This window comes from Acomys russatus, chromosome 28, assembly GCF_903995435.1.
Source record: "Acomys russatus chromosome 28, mAcoRus1.1, whole genome shotgun sequence".
Classification (NCBI taxonomy): Eukaryota; Metazoa; Chordata; class Mammalia; order Rodentia; family Muridae; genus Acomys; species Acomys russatus.
The window spans coordinates 28,730,487-28,753,523 of NC_067164.1; the positions used below are offsets into that span (position 1 = coordinate 28,730,487).

The 23,037-nt window shown below is 41.9% G+C and overlaps 1 protein-coding gene across 1 annotated transcript in view; it reads left to right on the forward strand.

Moving 5' to 3' along the window:
• Grip1 (glutamate receptor interacting protein 1) overlaps nt 1-23,037 on the forward strand; it is a 361,954-nt gene that overhangs the window by 171,815 nt on the left and 167,102 nt on the right. The gene's annotated exons all lie outside the window — the stretch shown is intronic.

Sequence of the window (23,037 nt, forward strand, 5' to 3'; positions counted from 1 at the left end):
ACAGATATCATCAGTTTAAGACCTTTCTCGAAATTATATAATTTCCTGTGCTTGTGAGCTAGCTCTAGACCTCACGCTGGACCCCAGGCAGCCACACTACCCCTGAGCTGTACTCCTGGCCTTGATGACAAACCTATATGGAGACAGTCAGGATGCTTGTTTTCACAACACTTTGGTGGCTACCACCAGAGGATTTGGAGTTCAAGGCCAGCCTGAGCTATCGAGTGAGACTTTGCTTTTGAAAACTAACAAAAATATGAACCTTCCACATAAAAGAACACAGCTGAGAATGAAAAGGCAACCAAAGGACTTAGAGAAAATATTTGTGGTTGAGCCACATACCTGGCAAAAACCAACTTCCTATGTAAAGGAACTCTTGCATCAGCACAATTACAACCCACCTAAAAACTGGGGACTGGAGTAGTGTTTCTGCACTGATGCAGTGTAAATGGCAGATCCTCAGAAAATGACAGCCAAGGGCCCTGGTTACTAGGGAATACCAAGCAAAGCCATAGAATTATAGGGCTTCTAGTGTGTGAGGACGGCTGTTATTTTTTAAGGGGAAGTCATTAAGGACAGGGAGAAACTGGGGCACTGGTGATTTCCTGCAGGGAATCTGAAAATGGTACAACCACTGTGGGAAATGGTTTGGTAGTTTCTCAAAAAGCCAAGCATAAAATGCCACGTGAGCCATCAAATCCATCCCTACATTTGTCCACATAGAGGACTCAGAGAGATGATTGTAGCCGTGTTCATAGCAGCTTCTTTTTTTTTTACAGTGGCCAAAAAGCAGACAGAATCAACACATACATGAACAAAATGAACAGAATAGATGTAGATACAGATAGATATATAGATGTGTGTATTTTATATGTTATATATGGAATACTCTGAAATTTTGTACACAGTGTACCATGAACAATGGATAGATCATCTGTTATGATAAGTGAGACAAACCAAGCACAAAATGGCAGAGACAATATAGTGCTCCTCATGTGGGGTGCCTGGGATATAGGCAATTTTTAAGGTAGAGTCTCACATTGTATGGCCCTGGCTGCCTTTGAACTTGTGGCAGTCCTCAGTGCTGGCATTATAGAGGTGAGCCTCCAGCCTGATCTCTTGACTAAGAAATGATCTGAAAATGACAGTGGTGCTGACTTGCAACACTGCAAACAGACTTCGCAGCACTGGCCTGCATTGCCTCAAATAGCTTGATCTTTATGCACACGGTATCTCCCCCCGCCCCCCCAGAAAACAAAAGAGTTGGTTACTAAAATCACTATGTCCTCCCATTTTTCCCAAGATAAACTAGGCTACTCCAAACTGAAATAACGTATTTGCAATTTTACCTCACTCTTTCTGTGACACCACTGAAACTCAAGAGACTTTAAATCTGTGCCAGCTATAGACGTGGTGATGGGACGGGCATGCTGAGTGAATGGTTTCATGTTTAGACTTCCAGACTCCAAAAGAACTTCTGCAACTTAACCCTTCAGTTGTGATAAGGAGACGGCTCAGGATGTCTGGGGAGCATCCCCAAGAGAAAACAGATGAATCGAGGCTCAGGACTCGCCTGCAGCCTCCCAACATTTTAGTTTTGTCCTTGTACTCTGGAGAGTCAAGTATCCCCGGCAAAGTATGCCGTGCAGAGTTAGATGAGTTCTTCTGCCCCTCGGTGGTATGGAATGTTCTCTGACCCTTTCTAATAGCTGACAGCCACCGGAGATGGACATGGGACATCCTGGAAAGAAGCTTGCCAGGTTGTAAGCAGGAGTCTGAATCAGAATAAATATCGACTCAGAATGACAACCATATAGGCCTTTTGCGTGTAGGCTATTAACTGGCTCCAAAGAGTGACAGCATCCAGTGTCTTTCTAGGTGACTGACTTACTGTTTGACAGATGTCTCAGTAGACTATTGTCAGAGAAGGTTCATGAGCCATTGGTTCCAGTCCAGTGCCTCTATGGAGTAACTTAAGTGACTGGTTTCCTGGGGTAATTGAAGAATTGGTACCTGTATGTATTCGTATTCCTTAGGTTCTATGGAACCAGAACAGAACTATTGGTGTCATGAACGTGGCTTGAGTCTCTGTGTCACTGGCCTTGACCCCTGTGACTTTGAGTGGTTGTATAGTGTATATGTTGACCCCATGCACTAAGTGTAGTACAGGGGTGATCTCAGCTCTGCAAACGAAATGATAGATGTGTGCTTGTTCTGACAGTGTAAGGGCCCTCTGAAGAGTTTCTCTTAGGTATGCATAGGCAGGCGCTCAACTCCAATCAATTACTTTACCCCTCCTCCAGCAGCCAAAGCCATTTAACAGGAAGGATAATTTTTAAAATCTTGTTCTTCAAATCCTCCATACATACACAGTTCTCTTTGGAGGTCGCTGGTTCGCGGGAGATCAAATTGGATGAACAGTATACAGTCACCTTCTTTGCAGTCATTTTGAGATGGCATCACTTCATAATTGCCCTTGCGCCTTTCTCTTTCCCCTGCTTTGCTTTCCATTCACAAGCAGATGAAACTGAAAAATGTCTAGTAACCTAGTCATTTTACAGTCTCTGCTGATCCCTTCTGCGTTCATTTGTAACACGCTCCCTCTTTTCTCCTGACTCCTAATGAACACAGGGAGTCTACTGCCACAATCTCCCTGAAGTGGACCTAGACCAGGAATATTGTGCTAATGATTTTGCAAATGTGTATCACAAAGGAAGAAAGAATTCCCTGTTCTATGGTCAAGCTGTTGAACGAAAACAACCACCCGTAGCTTCACTCTACTCCCATTTTGATTCTAAGATGGCCCAAGACTTACAACGTAGTATCTGATCTTCAGGATATACTTTTTAAAATTTTAATTGTGAATGTCATGTGCCCATATGAAAATGCCTCACACAGGTTCAACTCTCTCTTTGAAAGAACAGTAAGCCTCTTAGTTCAAGCACTGCATGTCTACCCGGTGGCTGCTCAAATGTTTCCCAGTTTTAATTTAATGTGTACACTTTCATTTTATTTTGTTTTGTATTTTGATCTTAACCCTTTGGGTATTGTTTTTTTCTTTGCATTGTTATTACCTAAGGAAGAACCTAAACAATAGGGTCTGCAACAATAATAACAAAATATCTATAGAAAATTTTATGGTGTCTATGTTCATGTTATGTACCTCTCACAATTATTTCTCCACTATATTTACACTTCTATCTATCTATCTATCTATCTATCTATCTATCTATCCATCTATCTGTGCATTTATTTTTGAGACATAATGTTCTTTCACTGAACCTGAAGCTCACCAATTTGACCAGACTTCCTGGATAGTGAGGACAAAGAATCTTCCTGTCTCCGACTCCCCAAAACTAGGACTGTAGGCTTGCACCCCACTTTTTTTACATTGCATTTACAGATCCTAACTCAGGTGTTTCTTGCTTCTGTATCAAGCTCTGTGCTGACCAGGCTATCTCCCCAGCCCATATCTTCTATTTATATCAGAGTATTTTAGATATCCTGGATCTTTTTCATCTGAATATCATTTTTGGTAGCAATGGATGCACAGAGATTTGAATTTCTGGGTATTATAGACCCATCAAAAATACTTGCATTTCTTATTTCTCCTCATGGGAGAAATCTTGGGCACCCTGGATTTTATCTGTCACTATCAATGGTGATGAGATTTTCTTCTTCTCAACTAGCCGACTCCATTCAGCGAGCTTTCATTTCTTGTTGTTTTGTAAGTATGACAGTTAATCAATGTTAATTTTCGTGAAGCCTAATTCATTCTGTGTGCTAGTGGACCTCTGTCTCAGTCTCATTATGCACGTGCTCTCCGGAAATGCCTTTCATAGCCGTGGGCCTTCTACGACCAAAAGGCTACTGAAGAAAACAATGTAAGTGTAGTCAGTAATGTGTACACAGCGTGTTCAGGGAACCGCAGAAACAGCGCCGCCCTAGCCAGCTGTGCTGGCTTCTTTACATTGTTTTTAATGGGCAGCTTCAGAATGGGTACAGTCTAAGATTCCCTTCCTTCACCGTCCCCCACCCATCCTCTCTCCACTTCATATGTGACAGGAATACTGATTCCACTAGTTTCTGAGAGTTCTTCCAGATGTTCTTTAATATAGACAAATAAAATTCACGTGCATTTGTGAGTTTTTCTTACAGAATACAGCATCAAACAACTGTTCCACTCGTTGCTTTTTTTCTTTTTCTTTTTTCTTTTTGAAACTGGAAAATGCCTTAGAGGGATTTCCATATTAACCAATCAGATGGTTCAACAGTATTTATATGGGCACGATGCACCTCATTTTGATACACTTATACTTATTAAATATTTTCCCATTTGTGAATATTTGAGTCATCTCCAATCATTATTAATAAGATCTTGAGTAATTTCCAATAAAAAATTACATGCATATGTATTAGCTTTTTTTTCAGTGCTATGAAAAAAAAATCTGACATAAGGCACTTAAAGAAAGAACGATTTACTTTGGATCACAATTCACAGTATAATAATTTATGACAGGGACATCATTAACAGCAGGAGAATGAGGCCCTTGGTCACGTGACTGCAGGACACAGAGTGAGGAACGCTCATGCTCAGACTGCCTCTTCCTTTTCACTCCGTCTTTATTCAGCCCGTAGAGTAATGATGCCCACAGTTAGAGTGGGTTTACTTACCTCAAATAACCTAAGGCAAAGAGTCCCTAGGGATGTGCCCTGACGTTTATTTCCTAGGTGACTGTAGATCGTGTTGACAGTCAAGATTAGCCATCACAACATTCACAGGCATATCTAGAAGATAGAGCACATTAGTGCAACTCTGGACTAAAGGGCATGTCCATGGATGATGTTGATAACTGTTGACAAATGGCCCCCTTTAAAGGTTATCCTGGCTCAAAGTCCATCTGCTTTGGTAAGAGCATGTTTCACCATAGCTTCAAAAACACATGTCAGCCAGCTTGAATAATTTTGTTAATCAAACAAGGGATGTACTTCGTGAAACCTTAGTCTGAATTCCTTATTATGGGAATAAACAGTTCTCCTTAGTTTTGAAGGTCATTTGTAGCCAGCCTTGAGGGTGAACGCCTCTAACCCTAGCTTGAGATACTGATGTGGAAGGATTTGAACTTCAAGGTCAGCTTGGACTATATATAATAAGACCTTGTCCTAGAAAAAGTAAAACAAATAAAGCACCATATTCCTCATCAATACCACAAGCCTGGTGATGTGGGCTTTGAATTACAGTGTTATGATATGCAAATGCCCCTATGATATGCAAATGTTCCTGATTTAACTGGAAGCTAATAACTAATCTCCAGCCAAAGCCAGTGTTTCTTTGGTTGACTAGGCTCATGGAACTTGTATGTTGTGGGTACAAGAGCAGGCTTTCCTGACTGTCTCTGGGAATTTTAGTTTTTCAGGGAAATGATTCTATTTAATACTGGAAAAAGAGAAGAGAGAGTGTGATGAGGCATTTCTATTGCTGAATTAATTCATGTAGTGCCTTGATATTATCTTCGATTAAACATCATCCTTGTACAAATAATTAAGAACTAAAGCTTATTAGATAGTGTCTTTAAAAGATGAATATGACCACAGTCGAACCAATTAACATGCCGTTCTTCAACTCTTTGGTTGTGTGGTGGGAGCAGCCAAACCTAAAATGCATTCTCTTTGAATAATTAAAATTGTTATTTCACAGTCCTGCCATGGAGTTGATTTACTAACGTGAAAGGAGCCACAAGCTTTCTACCTCGTCCCTACTGCTGCCCTGTGCAAGCGTGCACACACACTGCTTGTCAAGCTGTTATCCAGCACTTGCAGGAAAGAGATGTTTTGGTTTTGTTTGAGTTTTTTTTTCCCCTTCTCTAGAGACAAATCGATCTTTCAGAGCACACACCTGCAAACTCTAGAAAGGCTGTAAGATTTGCTCTAGCACACAGATAATTTGGTTTGGCTTCTGTCCATGCTTGAGGGGTGTGTGTGTGTGTGTGTGTGTGTGTGTGTGTGTGTGTGTGTGTGTGTGTGTGTGTGTGTGTGACCAGAATGAATTGCCCTTGTTGTGTCTTAGGTTGCTGTAACTCTCAAGCAACACCTCAAAGAGGGGTAGAGAGGAGATGAACACGAGAGAAGACAATCACGTTGTTGTTTGTGTAGGCACTGCTGTTGTGTTGTTTTATGTTTGGGTTTAAGCCCCTCAACTGTCTCTGCCTCAGTGCTGGTATGTCTGGCTTTGGTTGGCTTTCAGCCCTCAAGCTCTTCCCCTTGTCACCATCCTGTCCCCACTCTACTTGCCTGAAGAAGGAATGAAGCCGAAAACAAGGAAGTCGGCTATGCAGGTCTGTGGGTGGCACAAGGAGGGCCACTGCACCAGAAAAAAGGCATCTCTAGAAATAATCCCGCATTTCAACTCTTCCTGTGTGTTATTCGCTGATGTTAAATGGGCTCAAGAGGGTCTGAGCAACTCTACCCATTTTCTCATTTCAGTTTCAGTCTCTCTCCTGAGCCGGCTGTAGCTTTCTATGGTACTAACTTCAACTTCCTGTGGCCTCCACGAAGCTCAGGCTCCACCCTCATACTTTCACACTTGCCTTGTCAGGGACTCCTTGCAGGAACTCAACCAGTCATCAACTGCCTGAGTTCATGAGTCTATAATCTGGCATTCTGCATGCCTACAAAACTAGGTTAATATAGTTGACATCAAGATCTCTTGTCAACTCAAGTTTGTGTGTGTGTGTGTGTGTGTGTGTGTGTGTGTGTGTGTGTGTGCATATGTATGTAGGTTTGTATAGTGGAGATGTGCATACAACTGTGTGAGCATGTAAAGGCTAGAGGGCACCTTGGGTTATTATTTATCTGGCCTCAGTCTCCATCATCATCATCTTCATCCTCATCCTCCTCTTATTCATTTTTGAGACAATGTCTCTGACTGTCTAGAACTCATCAAGTGCACTAAGCTAGCTGTCCAAATGAATCCAAGAGAGCCATCTTCCCCTGCCTCCCCAAGCTTGGGATTCCAGGCTTTTGCCATTTTATTCTTACAAAGAAAGCACTTTACCAACTGAGCAATCTCCTGGTGTGTTTGAAATTTGAAATAGATTCAACTTGTAATAGGTTAAAATATAATAGGACAAATTTTAATAACATAATTGGACAATAATCCATCAGAAATCAAGGGAAAACTCAAGGTATTTCTTGTGTATAATAAGAAAGTTCCATCAGAACTTACACATGGATTATCTAATATGTAATTTAATGGTTCAAAGATAACTAAGGAGTTTATGAAGATGCCTTGCATATGAGTGGAGGTGTTGGACAAATCCTTATCTGTTTTGGACATGCTGAGATTGGAAATACTCAAACAGATAGACCATATGGACAGGGTATATCCTGTGTCTAGAGCTTATGGGAAAAGTCTTAACTACACACTTAGCATGGAAATGATGAGGGGAGAAAGGGTGTAGGTAAGAGAAGAAAGCTAGGGCCTTCTATGTCACAATGTGCAAATCTGCAAAACAGGAGATGGACAAAAGCCACAATTTGGCTGAGCTAGTGGCATATGGAGCATCCCAAGTCAAGCAGAAGAGAATCGACTCCTGTCATACTGCTGAAAGTTTGAAAGTAAAGATCAGTGTAGATTTCTAAATGACTTTAAAGGTGAAGTGTACCCAGACATGCTTTCCGGAGAGACTTGGGGCTAGAAGTGGGTGCTGCCTCTACCACCTCTCCACTGCCTACTGTTTTTATGGATTTAAACTTTAGGATGCAGTGGCATTTTATTTTATACTTGTACAGAATAAACATAACTCAATAAAAAGTAATTGCACCTTAACAGTGATTCAGGGAGAAGAGAAAAAATTGGTGTGCCCTGGGAAGGCTCCCATGAGATTCCCAAGCTAGCTGGGGGATGATTGATAACACCAAAAAGGACTTGCCTTTCTCCATATTTCACATTTTAGAATAAAAATTTATGGCAATGAATTAGAAACTTCTTTTTTTTTTAAAAAAAAAGTAGTTGTTTCCAAACTGGGTGATGACAGCAGCTGCCCTTTGTCATCCTTCATCATGTATGAGAACTGTGTCCTGGGATTGTGTAAAGATTGTAGGTTCCTAGGATTCAACTGCTTCTTGCTCTGCCTAATTAAACTGCTGAACTGGGTTGGAGCATGCAAGGAGTCTGAGCATTTCAGAGTCAGGCTTCCCACGAAACAACATCTGTGGACGTGTTTAATGAAACAGACACGAATCAGATTTGTGTAATTACTGATAATTATGTGTAAAAGATCAGGTGAACAAATTTTTTCCTCATTCTAACTTAAACGTACAAGGGGCATTAGTTCTAGGGTCACCAGGGCCCAATCACAGTGGGCCCTGTGATTTAATAGCTGATCTCTTAGTACCGTGAACGAATTGGCGTTTGTCCACCTGGTGTTATGCCTGTGAGAGGACTTACCATATCGTGTGCTAAATGTATGCTTTATGCTTAATATTTTTCCTGTGTATTACGGAGTGATTATTTAACTATTCTTGGAAGAAGCAATTTTTACTCTCTCAAGACTCATCTTTAATTCACTCCAGTTATTAGGTATGAGGAGTGATTTTCTTCTGTTTTCAGAGTTCTGCATTCTCCTGATAAAAAGATAAAAACGTAAGCAAAATAAAATTCCAGGCTTTAAAAAGAACTCCATTAGCATGGCTTAGGTTTTTACCAAACATGAGCAATGCATCTGTCAAACATCTAAGGCATCATGGCGACATTAGCATTTAATAGCCAATACTGTGTGCCAAAGACTTTGCACACAGCACCCAGGTTAATCCCCACAAGTTTAAACTAGGCATTATGACCCCATTTGAAAGTTGAGAAAAACTGAGGTTGAGGAAATTCATTAGCAGAGGGAATGGAGAGAGCAGTTTAGAAAAGGTTATGTCCTTGAAGCATGTTCACTTTCTCCTGTTTGAGTTTTGGGCCTCTCTGAAAGAGTTTATATTCTTATTTCAAACTGTCTGCAGTCAGTCTAGTCTGACATAGCTGAGGAACGTTTAGTATTGCATACACGTGGTAAAATAAGGCACACTCGTCCTTGTTGGTGCGATGTCATAAACTCCTCCTCTGTGTGTGAAATAAAGAGCTATCTTCTCTTGCCCATCTTCAGTCAGTTTGCTTACCTTCACTGGTGACAGAGGAAAGTATACGTGGTGAGCACGTGCCCTGTGTGTGCGTGTGACATCTGTGATAGCACACGTGGTGAGCACGTGCCCTGTGTGTGCGTGTGACATCTGTGATAGCTGTCATGACATGCAGTCTACATGAGAAGAGATCACATCCTGATTGTGCACATGATCATGGGGTTATTTTTCAGAACAGCTAGTGATGCTGCAGACTTTTCAATGACGAGGGTTCGGCTTTTGACTTACACCCCGTCTCAGCTATACAGGCCTGTGGTGCAAGAAGGAAGTTCTAGGGTCAAAAGTTTTAAAAAAGGAAAGAAAAAGAAACTCAAGGAAATGGAAAAGAATGGCTCAGTTGTGCAATTTGCTAGAAGCTTTCTCATATTTCTCAAACATCTTTTATTTCTATTGCATTTCTAAATATTTAACAAGGATGACAAAGCTTTCTACTCTTTGTTTTAAAAGAATTTTCTAGCCCAATTGATTTTAGCTAAAATTTCTGCTAAGCAAATAAAAGATATGCCTGAAAACCCACCTCCTTCAGGGAAGGGACCGGGAGAGCACCACCAGGCATCCTCACACGTGTCATCTTTATGATCCCCATTTACATAAGTGTGACAGTTTTCAGACAATGCACAAACACTTTGCTTTTTTTCAAGCAGCACATTCCTAATTGTCAAGGAAGCCTATACCTGGGCTTTACTAGCCATCGTGTGGTGTTTACTCTTTCTACCACAATAAATACTGAATGTTTTTTTTAAGCTTGCCTTAGCAAAACAGAAGCCATTGGAGAAAAATGAAGGTAGGACAGTGCTTAGACTCAGTACCTGTCTCGGTTTCTATTGCCACTGCAACTTTTATGAAGGAAAACATTTTAGTTATGGCTGCCTGATGACAGTTCAGAGGTTTAGTCCATTACTGTCAAGGTGGGAAGCATGGCGGCATGCAGGCAGACATGGTGCTGGAGAGGGAGCCGAGAGTTCTACATCTGGATCAGCAGACAGAAGGAAGAGAGAGTGACATTGGGCCCGGCTTAAGCATCTGAAACCTCAAAGCCCACCCCCCAGTGACATACTTCCTCTAACAAGGACACACCTACGAGTAGTGCCAGTCCCTATGAGTGAGTGGGGGTCATTTTTTTTCCAAACCATCACAGTACCCAAACTGTTCAATAGCTGTACACAAATGCATACCCTTTCTGGCTACTTGTATGCACTGGGTGTGTGGGCAATACATGTGCAGTGGTGTCTGTGCCCACCTTTCTACAGTTCCTGCTGTTGTGTGCTTTAGTAATTCACTTTGGGCCAGTGAGATAAACTGATTTCTCACATAACTGTTTTATGCTGCAAGCCGCAGGATTGCACTCTCTCTCTCTCTCTCTCTCTCTCTCTCTCTCTCTTTCTCTCTCTCTCTCTAAGATGAGCTAATTTTTTTTCTAACAGCATCTCTGGATATCATGTGGACATATTAAATGTAGAATGCCAATGCCTTTGAATTGTAAAAGTTAAGGTGTAGATTTCTCATAGATTTACTGCTGTTTGGAAGTTCTTAAAATACTATGGAAGCTCATTTGCCTTCTTAGCTTTTGTTTTTGCCTTTAAACTCCTACTGCAGGGCTCCAGAAGAAGCCACCAGGATGAAGATGGTGATTTTCAACTTCTGCCCACTGTCTTGTCCTGGAGGATGGGATAATAGGAATATATTGCATTTCAGAGGTCTTTTTGAACCCTCTGCTCTTGTGTACTTTTCCTAGTACTGCTTAAAAGTAGATATGTAGATGACTATATTAAATATGCACGTCTAAAGGTCTGTTTATGTATGACATGTCTCTATCCCAAGTATATGCACACATATATAGTGTGTTCCTACCTTCCTATATTTCTCATATGATCTTATATACAACTTACTGAGAAATGTAAATGCTTATGCCAAAGGCACTGATTGACTGGCCTGCCCCTGTTATCTATTTTTTTTTTAATCTTGCTTTCATATACAATGTAACTGGAAATTAAATGCATAGGAGCACTCTTATAATAAGGTTTGGCTTTGTCATTTTGAAGAGCCTAAAGCAGGCGGCAGGGCAAATGAGCCTGAGTCAAGGAAGTTTCTGTTGTCATAAATGGACCTCCTCTGAGGTATTCCTGCTAATAGCATTCGATACAGTTGTACATGATTACTTTCATAATTGAAGTGTCCCAAAGCAGATTCAGAGTCCAACAATGAGAGTGACAAGCAACGAGAGAAGCAGAGTTCCTTTTATTCTGAATGTTTGTAATTGTTGGGGGGCTTGCTAATTGGAAAACTGGAAGAGTACTGCTGAATACAATGCTTCAGAATTGGCGCTGAATTAAACATTCACGTTCCATGGCATTGAAATGCGTTTCCCCTGTTCATTCTAATTAAGTATAAAAGCTAAATCTTTATTTGGGCAAGATTTATGGAAAGAAATAGTGAACTTGATGAGGTAGACACAACCCAAGGAGAACCAGGCAAGCAAGTAATTCGTGGGAGAAATTGTATATCTGAATAATTTGTCTAGGAAGCAAGTGAAGATAATTTGAAATTTTTTGGTCTATTAAATCTAGGTACCTGGATTTTAATTTTTTTACTCCGCTACTGACAAATTGAGTTACAATCGACCGTTTAATATCAGATTAATTTTCCAGCTAAAACCTCAGCAAGCAGCTTGCCCCATGGCATTAAAATATATACCATAAATCTTCATTTTGATGATGGAAAGTTGGAGGTGCCAAGTTGGGCAGCATGAAAATTAGTCTAGAGTTGCACGATTCCACTCTTTCCTACTCTCTCACAATTGTTGTTTGTTGTGTGAATTCTTCATAATGAGTCACTGTAGCAGCATTGGTAAAAGAACGGTCTTTGTAGTTAGGCAGAACTAAATTCAAATCCTGTGTCCGGTTCTTCTTAGCTGTTCGGCCTCGGGTAGATTTTCAATTTCCCCAAGGTTAAATTTTCTCATGTTCAATAACTGGGGCTTTAATAGTTATGACTATAAAATTAAACCCACACTCATAGAGTTCATATTACAGTTTAGTGTTGAGAAAGGCTGTCCATGGCTGTGAGGGACCCTGGCTGGCTTCTGTCCGTCACCCTGGTTCTTTTCCCTCTAGATAGAAAGGGGCGTTTGCCCTTTGAGCAGTGGTGGGTCACAGCCGGGTACACTATTTATACTATTGTAGTCAGTTCTCGCAGGACTCCTCTCACAGGCGGCATTTAATACCAAGATAGCCCAAGCTCCAGAAGGATTGGAAACCCATTCAAGACCACACATGGGGCAGCGGGCACTACAGTGAAATTCTAGTAAATTCAAAATGGCTTCAGAGTCTCGCATTTAAAAAAAAAAAAAAATCTGTATTCACACACTTAGAGGTTTTATCTGTATAATCACAGCCTCTTACTGTAAAACCAGAGGGAATCTAAAGTAGTCCTTTAAATAACAGAAACCAGACTGCCTTGGTTCTGACCGATGAGCAAATCCTGCGTTAATCATGCATTAAAAACACATGTCATCTGTTGGATGAGCAGTCATCTGCTCCAGCTTGACCTAGAGATGAATTAGCAAAGAAAAGTATGTGACAACTCCAGACTGTATGCAAAATGCATTCTTCTCAAGGCATTTGATGTGATTTCTGCCCTCTTCCCTGATGCTGGACAAGCAAATATTTGTTCTGAAGTGAGATGCAGTGACATAGACACGCACATAGAAATTAGGCTTAAACCTGGGCATTTTCCTGTTTTAAAAAAAGATTTATTTGTATGTGTATAAGTATTTTGCCTGCATACATGTATGTGCATCACACGTGTGCCTGGTGTGCATCACACGTGTGCCTGGTGTGCATCACACGTGTGCCTGGTGTGCATCACACGTGTGCCTGGTGTGCATCACACGTGTGCCTGGTGTGCATCACACGTGTGCCTGGTGTGCATCATATGTGTGCCTGTTGTGCATCACACACGTGTGCCTGGTGTGCATGAGGGTCAGAAGAGGTGCCTGATGCTCTGGCAGTGGAGTGACAGGCATCTGTAACGCACTGTGTGCGTGCTAAGAACTGAGCCCTGGCCCTCTGTGGGAATAGCAGGGCCATCATCTCTCTAGCCCCAAATCATAAGAATTTTCAAAACAAAAATCTTTAAGAATAAGTTCAGAAGTGAGTCTTGAAATCACCCAAGACGAAGAGCCTTGGCTCATTCAAAATGACAAGCTCAAACCTTACAAGAGTGCTCCTATGCATTTAACTTCCAGGTACATTGTACATGAAAGCAAGATTTAAAAAAAAAATAGTAGACAGTGCAGTAACATGACCATGGTCTTAATCCCCTTGGGCGCTAACGGCTCCTATGGAGCTGCTGCCTAGTGGCAATGGTCTGCTTGGCGATTCACAGGCTTACACCACTCCTGAGCCTTAGACTGTGCTACGGTCCTCCTGCTCTGGACCCCAGATGACTGCTGAGATGGGCTGGGAGATCCAAAGGAGAAAATGGGCAGATCACATCTCCCTGTGGCCACACTATCCATTGGTAGATGCCACCTGGTCTAAGATCTATTCACAACTCTGGCTTCAGGAGCCCTAGTGAAAGCTTTGAAATGCTGTGATCAATTGACTATGGGCAGTGTCTAAAATATTAAGGGAGAAAAGAGAGTATCCAGTATTTATGCACCTGAAGATTATAAGCCACTTGTGGGAAACAGTTCATAAACGCTCAGTCATAGAGACCAGTGGGCACAGAGTAGGAGTTAGAGGTATAAACCCAGACAGTTCCAGCTCCTCAAATTCCTTGAGCCTCTTGGATAAAAAGTGTTCTTTCAAGGGATTTGTTTTATGTACTGGAAAGATCCTTGAATATTGTATCATAAATTAAATCATGACTTTGTGACAAAGATGTAAGATCCAAAAATTTAGTGAGATGGCTTCTTTCCCCTCGCCCCCTACCCGGGCAGTGGTGGCACACACCTTTAATCCCAGCACTTGGGAGGCAGAGGCAAGTGGATCTCTGTGAGTTTGAGGCCAGCCTGGTCTAAATGCAAGTCCAGCATAGTCAAGGCTACACAGAGAAACCCTGTCTCAAAAAAAAAAAAAAAAAAAAAAGAAAAAGAAAAAAGAAATTTCAGAAGATTATCAAATACTGTCCCTAATGTCTGTATCAGTGACAGTTGGTGACATAGACTAGGCACAACTGTCGCTACAGTGTGAAGGTGTGCATCTTTTTATACACTCAAAAAGAAGTCTCAAGCAAGTGTGCAGGAATTTTCTAAATAGCAAATCATTGTGTTTAAAAGCAGAATCTACAAACGTGTATGTACAAGTTTTGTTTCTGCTCTTTCTCCCATAGTAAATTTTTGGGCACAACAGTTCATCTCTATAACCTTATTGTCATCACATGTCATGCAGTGCAGCAGTACCTGTGCCATCTCATTGTTGTGAGCATTGATACATACTAAGTGCTGACAGGACAAGGCATTTAGTATACACACACTGCCCTGGGACTTGGTATAAGAGTAGCTCCCTGTCAGTCTCCAAGGAATATACAATTTAGGATGAATGATGACAAGTTATTCTTAAGCCTAACATTTCTTTGGTAAAAATAAACTTATGTATTTTACAATTTGAAATTGAATTGAGTTCTCATGACAAAAAAAATCCAATTACATATAAAGGCCTTAGTTTTTGCTAGTATAAGTGAGCATCTGGGTTTTTTTTTTATTATTTTTATTAAATGTATTTACTTATTTGCTGGGGAAAGGCACCTGCCAGATGTGCCATGTGGGGTTCTGGACATCAAATTCAGGTTGTCAGGCTTGGCAGCAAGGCCTTTACCCACTGACTATCTCACCAGCTGGGTCCACCCTGTCTGTATCAGTGTAAATGAATACCTCTTTTCCTAAGGAGTGGTGTATTTCATAAGCATAGATTTAAAATGCAGCTTTCAGTAGCCCATAGTAGCTACCCTTAGGTAATTCAGATTTGCCATCAGATTACCATTCTAATGCAAATATGTTGACTGTGGAGATTATGAGCATCACTTGGAGTCATCTATCAGATAAGTCAAAGACTCAGAGTGTGTAGCACTTCCTACATCCAGGGAATATGTACTGAATCTAAGATACTAAAGAAAGAACTGGTATACTGAAGACAATGACCCTCTTGGGAAAGAGCCCAGCCCTCTAGAAATGTTGATTCTTTGACGAGACAGGTCTGAAAAGGCACAACTATGGCTCTTCTCTTCTCACTGGAAACTACATTAAGAGGCACACACAGAGTTCTCATTTATGGTTCAAGCATATTAGCAACAGAAATGCCAGAGGCAGAAAATGTGCAATTTCATACTCACTAGTTTCAGAGAGGATTTACAAATTAACCTGGCTAGAGAGATTCCTCGCCTCAAATCCCTGAAGTATCAAGGAGCAGAGTTACCACAGACCCCTTCCACGAGGTCTACCAGATGTCCAGGGCCACATCCCTCCAGTCATGCCACCATCTTACAAACTTACTGAAGGATTCTCCCCATGATTAAGTCAAAGTTCTCAGGAGCCATTATTTCCCAATAGCCAGTGCACTATGGGGCACATGCCATATTAAACTGTATACGTCATTATGTGGTGAAGAGTAGTAACACAGTTGAAAAGGCATCCTATCATTGTGAAGGATTTATCACGCTTTTTAAATTTTACTTTATTTTTGTATTTTTAAAATTTTTGTGATTATTATTTAATTATAATATAAATATAAATAATATAAAAGTCTCCCTTCCTTTTCCTCCCTCTAAACCCTCACATATACTCATTCGCACTCTCCCTCCTTCAAATTCACAGCTTCTTTTTTTCACCAATTATTACAGCGTGTGTGTGTGTGTATGTGTGTGTGTGTTTGAGAGAGAGATGTACATATACATATGTTCCTAAATATAACCTGTTGGGTCTATATAATGCCATCTATAGGTATGTTTTCAGGGATAACCATTTAGCACAGGACAACAAATTGCTGTGTTCTTCCCTGCAGAGCGCCTAGTCACACCTAGCTTTATTCATTTGCTATAGTTCCCTGTGTAGTGTTGCGGCCTCGTTGTCTTTTTTCTGTTCCGTGGTACCTTTGTTTGTAAGACAAAGCTGTGCTGTTTGGAGGCCTTTTTTTTTTTTTTTTAAATGTCTAAAAGTATAATCTCTGCTCCCATCAGACTGTAAAGCACATGTGTCTCTGAATTACAAAAACTATAATGAAAGCTGCAGAGTCGGGCTAGACGCTAATGTCATGCAAATGTAAAATAGATGACAAGAGATGGGAGGGGGAGGAGGGGGATAGAGTGAGAAAATCTTTTCTTAATAGGAGAGAGACCATGATGGAGCAGAAAAGTACCTAACCTCCTACCATCAGATTTAGCTCAGCCCTGTTCTCCTCTGCTTGAGACCTAGCTCTGTGGACAGGCTGGTGAAGTAGACACTTAACTAGCTCTTAAACGATACATTGCCAGTCGGTATCCTTGGCTGCCATTTCCACATGCCTAAGCAATATTGCCAAAAGCTGTGTGAGCAGAGCAGTCTGTCCGTGGGATGATACACGGTGGGGCTTTGACCTGTCTCAAACAGAACAGGGCTATTTTAATCAGGAATGCTGCTGAGTGAGTGAGGATCAAAAAGAGATTCGGGGTTGTCTCTTTGAGCTTGAACCTTAGCTTCGGTGGGTTCACCGCTGCACACATCGCTTTAAAGAGATGAGAGAGACCAAAACTCAGTCCGTCACCAAGATGCTTTCAAAGTTATTTCCCGGGAAATGTTGCTTTAAAATCTGAGGATCTCATCAAGCCACCATTGCAGTAAACTGAACTGGAAGATGAAGGTTCAAAGAAAAGCAAAAAGGAAAAACAAAAACAAAAACAAAACAAACAAACAAAAAAAACCAACTACACACGTCCATGTGCAACAGAAGTAAAATTGCAGAACCGGAACTCAGGAAAGATCACCATGCGTGTGGGCAAAAGCCTAATTTCCCTTTTTTCAGATTGCAAGATCCTCTTTCAAGCCTCCCTGGTGAATAGCCTCCTCTTCCTATGTCCCACCTCTTCCCTTAAGCACAGGCTTAGTTTCCCCCTAAGGAGAATGGAGCACCGCATTCCACTGTGTGAGTGCAACGTAGGAAGTAAGGAGAGCTATGCCATGCCATTTCTCTTATGCTTACGTTCTCTTTTATTCACTTCCACCCGTGGTTTGCACATAGTAGGCACTAAAATCCAAGATCCTTAATTGGATTCAAGGGACAGATTGCTTCCTTCACAGTGGGTGTTCGCGTGCGCCTTTGTGGAAGGCGGTGTTCTCTGCGTCTGTAATGGCGCACTTGAGCCTTGTAGGGAGCACTGCCTGTCTCCTGCGTCTGGGAAATGGTCATAATGGTTAAGGGAACCAAATGTCTGTTTTTCCTAATCAAGAAGTTAGGGGGAATCTGCCAGCTTAGCAGGTGTCTTAATTGTGCAGAATTGGTTGCCAGGAATTGTTTGGCGGGGGCTGATCAGTCTCAGCCGAAGGAAACTAAAAAGTTATTTTCTTCACACAAAAGCATGGAGACAGCCAGAGTGGTTGGTCCTGAACCATGGTCTTGTCCAGCTTTGAGGAGCACAGATCCTGGCTATGGCTTCATTTGATGCCAGGCAATACTGGAAGGATATGATAACATGGGAGACCTGAGTCTATTTCTCACCATGTGATGCTCTTCCCAGCTCCAGTGTAGCCTTTGTCTATGATGCTCAGTGGAGCCTTCTTCCTCCTGAGGTGACTTCCTATCTGCTTCTCCCAACACCTTCATTTGGAATAAGTGATCAAATCAGAGGAACTGCCTCTTGCTTCCTAAGCTTTGCACACGATGCTCTGGCCATATACGGGCAGGTGAGGTGTGCCTGGTAGTTTTATGTCAGCTTAACACAGCTGACGTCATCTGATGTGGTGCAGAGCATCATTAAGAAAGGGCCTCCATGAGATCAGGCTGTAGGCAGGCAAGCCTGTAGGGTGCTTACTTAATTAGTTGTCAATGAGGGAAGGCCCAGGTTTCTGTGGGTGGGGTCACCCCTGGGCTGGTGCTCCTTGGGTTCCATAAGAAAGCAGGCTGAGCAAGCCATGTGCCACGAGCCAGTAAGCAGCACCCATCTATGGCCTCTGCATCAGCTCCTGCATTCAGGTTCCTGTGATGTTTGAGTTCCTGTCCTGACCTCCTTTAATGGCGGATAGTGATGTAGAAGCATATGGCAAATAAACTGTTTGCTCCCCAAGTTGCTTGGATCACGGTGTTTCGTCACAGCAATGGTAACCCCGATGAAGACAAGAGGAACAGATGTTTTCCCACCCTGCCTCAATGTTCTGTGTTAAGTGTATACTTAACTAAGCTCCCCTGGACTTCTGTCACCAGGTTATTCTCTGTCAACAGAGGGTGTATCCCCCCAGCCTCCTGGAATGACTCTCAGAGGACTCTTGTTTTTGCTATTATGCAACTCCCTACGACAGTGGGAGGCCAGCATGTGTGACAGTGACTACCTAGCTACAGAGATGACATCAGAGAAGGCTGGCTCTCCTGACACCTTAGATGCCATTTATTTCCACTTTCAGTGTTGGCCGCAGTGAGTGGTGGCTCACTGTTTACATGCCTGTTTGGTACCCAAGGTGCTTTTGAGAGGATCTCTTGATGACAGGATGACAAATGTTGAGTGTGACATGAAAGTCAGAACTCTTTTGTTCAAGTGCATAACTTTAAAGATGGTTTTCTGAGTGTGGTACTACAGATCTGTGATTCCAGCACTCAGCTGGTGAAGCTGGAAGATTGGGAGTTCAAAGCCAGCTTAGTCACCTAGCAAATTCAAAAGCGGTGTGGGCTACACCTGACCTCATTTCAACATGTAAATGTTAACAAATAAATATTTTTGACAAATCATTACAAAAATTCAAATTAATGTGAAGGAAAAGATATAATTAATGTCAATTTTATAACCAGTCACCTCTCTCTAACATGCCATGGTACTAACCATAAAATGCAAAAGTAGTTTGAACTGTCACATGAGCTTGTCAGTTCTTAATAGCTGTTGGATAATGGTGTGACTTTAACAGGGATAGTCTATAAACCTAGATCTGCTACCACCACAAAATAGAAAAAGAAAAACAGAAGTGGGTTGGAGTATACCTACATATAATGCCATAGTCTATCGACAAAATATTACAGAATGACTATTGTCCATGCTGCACTCTCCCAGGATTGCTGTATACTCATATATTTCATTGGTTGGTCTATGTTTAATTCATTTCTGTATTGGAAGTGGTTGCCTCCCTAATGCAAGCAATGTAAAGTATTAATATGTATCTTAAAAGAAATCCAAACGCTCTTATAGGACCATACTGGGGAGAATTTTTTTGTGTTAGTATTCCTTTTAGATTTTTATGATTCAAAGGTAAATCTGAGGGGCTGGGGGAGTGTGCCAGCAGTGAGGGGCTGGAGGAGTGTGCCAGCAGTGAGGGGCTGAAGGAGTGTGTCAGCAGTGAGGGGCTGGAGGAGTGTGCCAGCAGTGAGGGGCTGGAGGAGTGTGTCAGCAGTGAGGGGCTGGAGGAGTGTGTCAGCAGTGAGGGGCTGGAGGAGTGTGCCAGCAGTGAGGGGCTGGAGGAGTGTGCCAGCAGTGAGGGGCTGGAGGAGTGTGTCAGCAGTGAGGGGCTGGAGGAGTGTGCCAGCAGTGAGGGGCTGGAGGAGTGTGCCAGCAGTGAGGGGCTGGAGGAGTGTGTCAGCAGTGAGGGGCACATACTGCTTTTGCAAATGAACTGAGTTTGGTTTCCAGCATCCATGTCAGGTAGCTCAGCAATGCCTGTAATCCTAACTCCAGTAGGTACTTCTTGCGGCCTCCATGGGTACACACACATTCACGATGTGTACATACACACACACACACACACACACACACACACACAAATAAATAAATAAGTTGTAAATGTAAACTAAGCCTATCAATGGGTTCTATCAATATTCACTTTGTGTAAACAGATGAGCATAGGAAATAGTATATGCACAGATTTCACAGCAGGACAGGATGACACACTTCCCAGGCTTTCCCATGGGAGGTGCCCATACCATGCAGCATCTGTTGGTTTTGTGTGCCAAAACACCTCACATGCTTGCCTGATACAAGAGAATGTGGGCTTGTTATTGGCCTATAAAATTTTGTCTATCCAAGAGGAAATAAGATTGTTTTAAGTGTAGGAGTAAAAAAAATAAGAAATTCAGTCTAGGCTCATTTTAAGTGTATCTCCTTCTATAAACCTCCCTGGGCTTTGGTATTAACAATAAAAAATTTAAAAAGATGTTTACATTGTCATAAAAGCAGGAAATTCAAGAATAAATATATGAATCTGTGTAAAAGGCACTTGGGAGAAACCATGACAGACAACTCCATAGGTTCTTGTGCTCTTATATAAAGCGCTTAAAAGCCACAGGCTGGAGAGATGGCTCAGTGGTTCAGAGAGTGCAGCATGACTTTTGTAGAGGACCTGGGCTCAGTTCCCAGCACCCATACATGTCTCTAATTTCAGGCCAGGATTCAAAGCCCTCTTCTGTTGGAACCTGCATTCATGTAAACACACACACACACACACACACACACACACACACACACACACTCAAATGTAAAGCAAGGGGCTGGAGAGTTGGGTCCGCAGTTAACACAATCTGTTCTTCCAAAAAACACAGGCTCAATTCCCAGCACCCACATAGCAGTTTATAACCATCTGTTACTTCAGTCTCGGAGAGCCAATGCCCTCTTCAGGCCTTCACATGCACCAGGAAAGTACACACATGGTGCATAAATATACATGCAAACAAAAAAATCCTATACAAAAAATATTATAATAAAAAGTATTTATTGTTTTTTTTAAGTAAAATAGATTGAAACAAAATGTACCTTGTCTCTCTTGTCCTTTGTTGTCCTGGGGTGGGGCGTTGACTACTGATGGTCCCGTGCCTTTCTCACTTTCCATTTGCAGACACAGCTTGAGTCAAGAGCTGAGTTTTACTAAATCGGGTCAGGAGAGCTGAGTCTGTTCTGTGTTGAATCGCTGAAGGCCCATGATGCCTCTGGTCACTTCTCAGGGCGGTTTCCTGGTAGCTGCATGAATGTTGTCCCAGCATCTCGGCTGTGAGCTCTCCATCGTGTTCATGACAAGGGGTGCCAGCCTCATTCCCATCAGGCATTGCGGCCATCGCCCTGGCGTCTTTGGCAAGCTAATATTGAACTTTCCCTATAGATGATTTGGCCAGCACAGCTTTTGGCCTCTGAATAAGCTTCACTCTGGGAGGGAAGGTGTGGGTTGTGGATGGTGATACAGATGCTGGTCAGGTGGCCATCTAGAATTCAGTTTCAAGCTTTTTACTAGAGGATCTCAGCCCTAAATTGAGGAGAAGGCTTTCAAATATAAACGAGAAAACAATTTGACCGGGTTAACTACTTCTACACTATAATACAAACTAGGTGAGATTCTTTTTTCTTAAATGGTCTCCTTAAAATAGAGTGTGAAGAGAAGGAGCCCAGGAATCTCCTGGGAAAAATCTGCTGCCCTTTAAGAAGCCCCAGCACTGCAGTCAACCCACGGCGTTAGTAAACTAAACACTGAAGCCTTAAGGTGAAGTTCCTGAACCTGGGGTTGTTAATGGACATCACCTGGCTCAGTGCTCTGTCTTTACAAATGAACAGTTGCCAGGTTATAGCTAAGGAAAGGAATTGCAACCTTGAAACAATCTTGTGAAAAAAAAATCTCAGACTTTGGCATGGACCCAGCCCATTTGAGTGACTGTTGTATGAAACGCAATGCAATGTCTAGCTATTAAACTAACAATGCGGGAAGCTCACTGGCCTCTTTGGGTGGGAATGGGGAATGGGCCAAGTGGCTACTTTCATGATGGAATGCTTAGATTTGTTTTGTGATATTTAATTGTCCTCAACACAGTGTTTGCCATGAGAAGATGCTGCCTCAGGAGGAGCGATGTGGATTGTTTTGGTACCCTAAAGCCGCTAGCTTTGTTACGGTTGGGGGAAAAAAAATGGGCAGAATTGTGTGATAGATGGCATATAAACATGAGATGACATGCCTGCCATTTTTTAAGTTAATTGCCATTACAGCAGTGTTAATCTTTCTTTTTGTCATTGCTTATAAAGACATTGCTCGTTTTATGAAGAAACCGTGAATCATTTCCTGGAAAAGCACATCTCAGAGAAGAAATGAGCTCTTTGCTGTGGAAACACACCACTTAGTTGGGAAAATTAATGCTCACAGCCCTCATATGATAAACCTTGTTGCTGAATTAAATGCTTGTTATATTTAATAGTTTGCCATGTGTAATATGATTCCTTTTAATCCTTTAATGATTTCCAGTTAAAACAATGACAGCAATAACAAACGCGTTCCAGTGTGGGACGATGTGTCATTGTGTCACCCAGCTTGACTGAAAATGCTGGGTAATTATTTTTACATGATTTTTTTTTCTGAAGCCATATCAATCTTGTTATTAAGACTCTTAAGGGTTTACTCCTGCTGCCTCCTTTACTATCCACACAGATGCTTTGGTTCAAACTATTTTATTTACTATTTTAACGCTAGCATGAGCCTTCCTATATCCCTACTCGTGGTTCCAACTCAGTAGCAATCCTAAACAAGTCACTTCACTTGTAATTGGTGATCCTCCATGATCTTGACACTGGTGTTCCAGTCACTGGGCCTCTTCCCTGATGCTCTCGATTGATGACACTTTTGCCCCTCTGTCTTCTCAGTGGCTCTGTGTATGGCTCTCTGGTTGTTTTATGCTCACTCTCAAAAAAGAACTCAACAGCTCATTGCAATGCTGT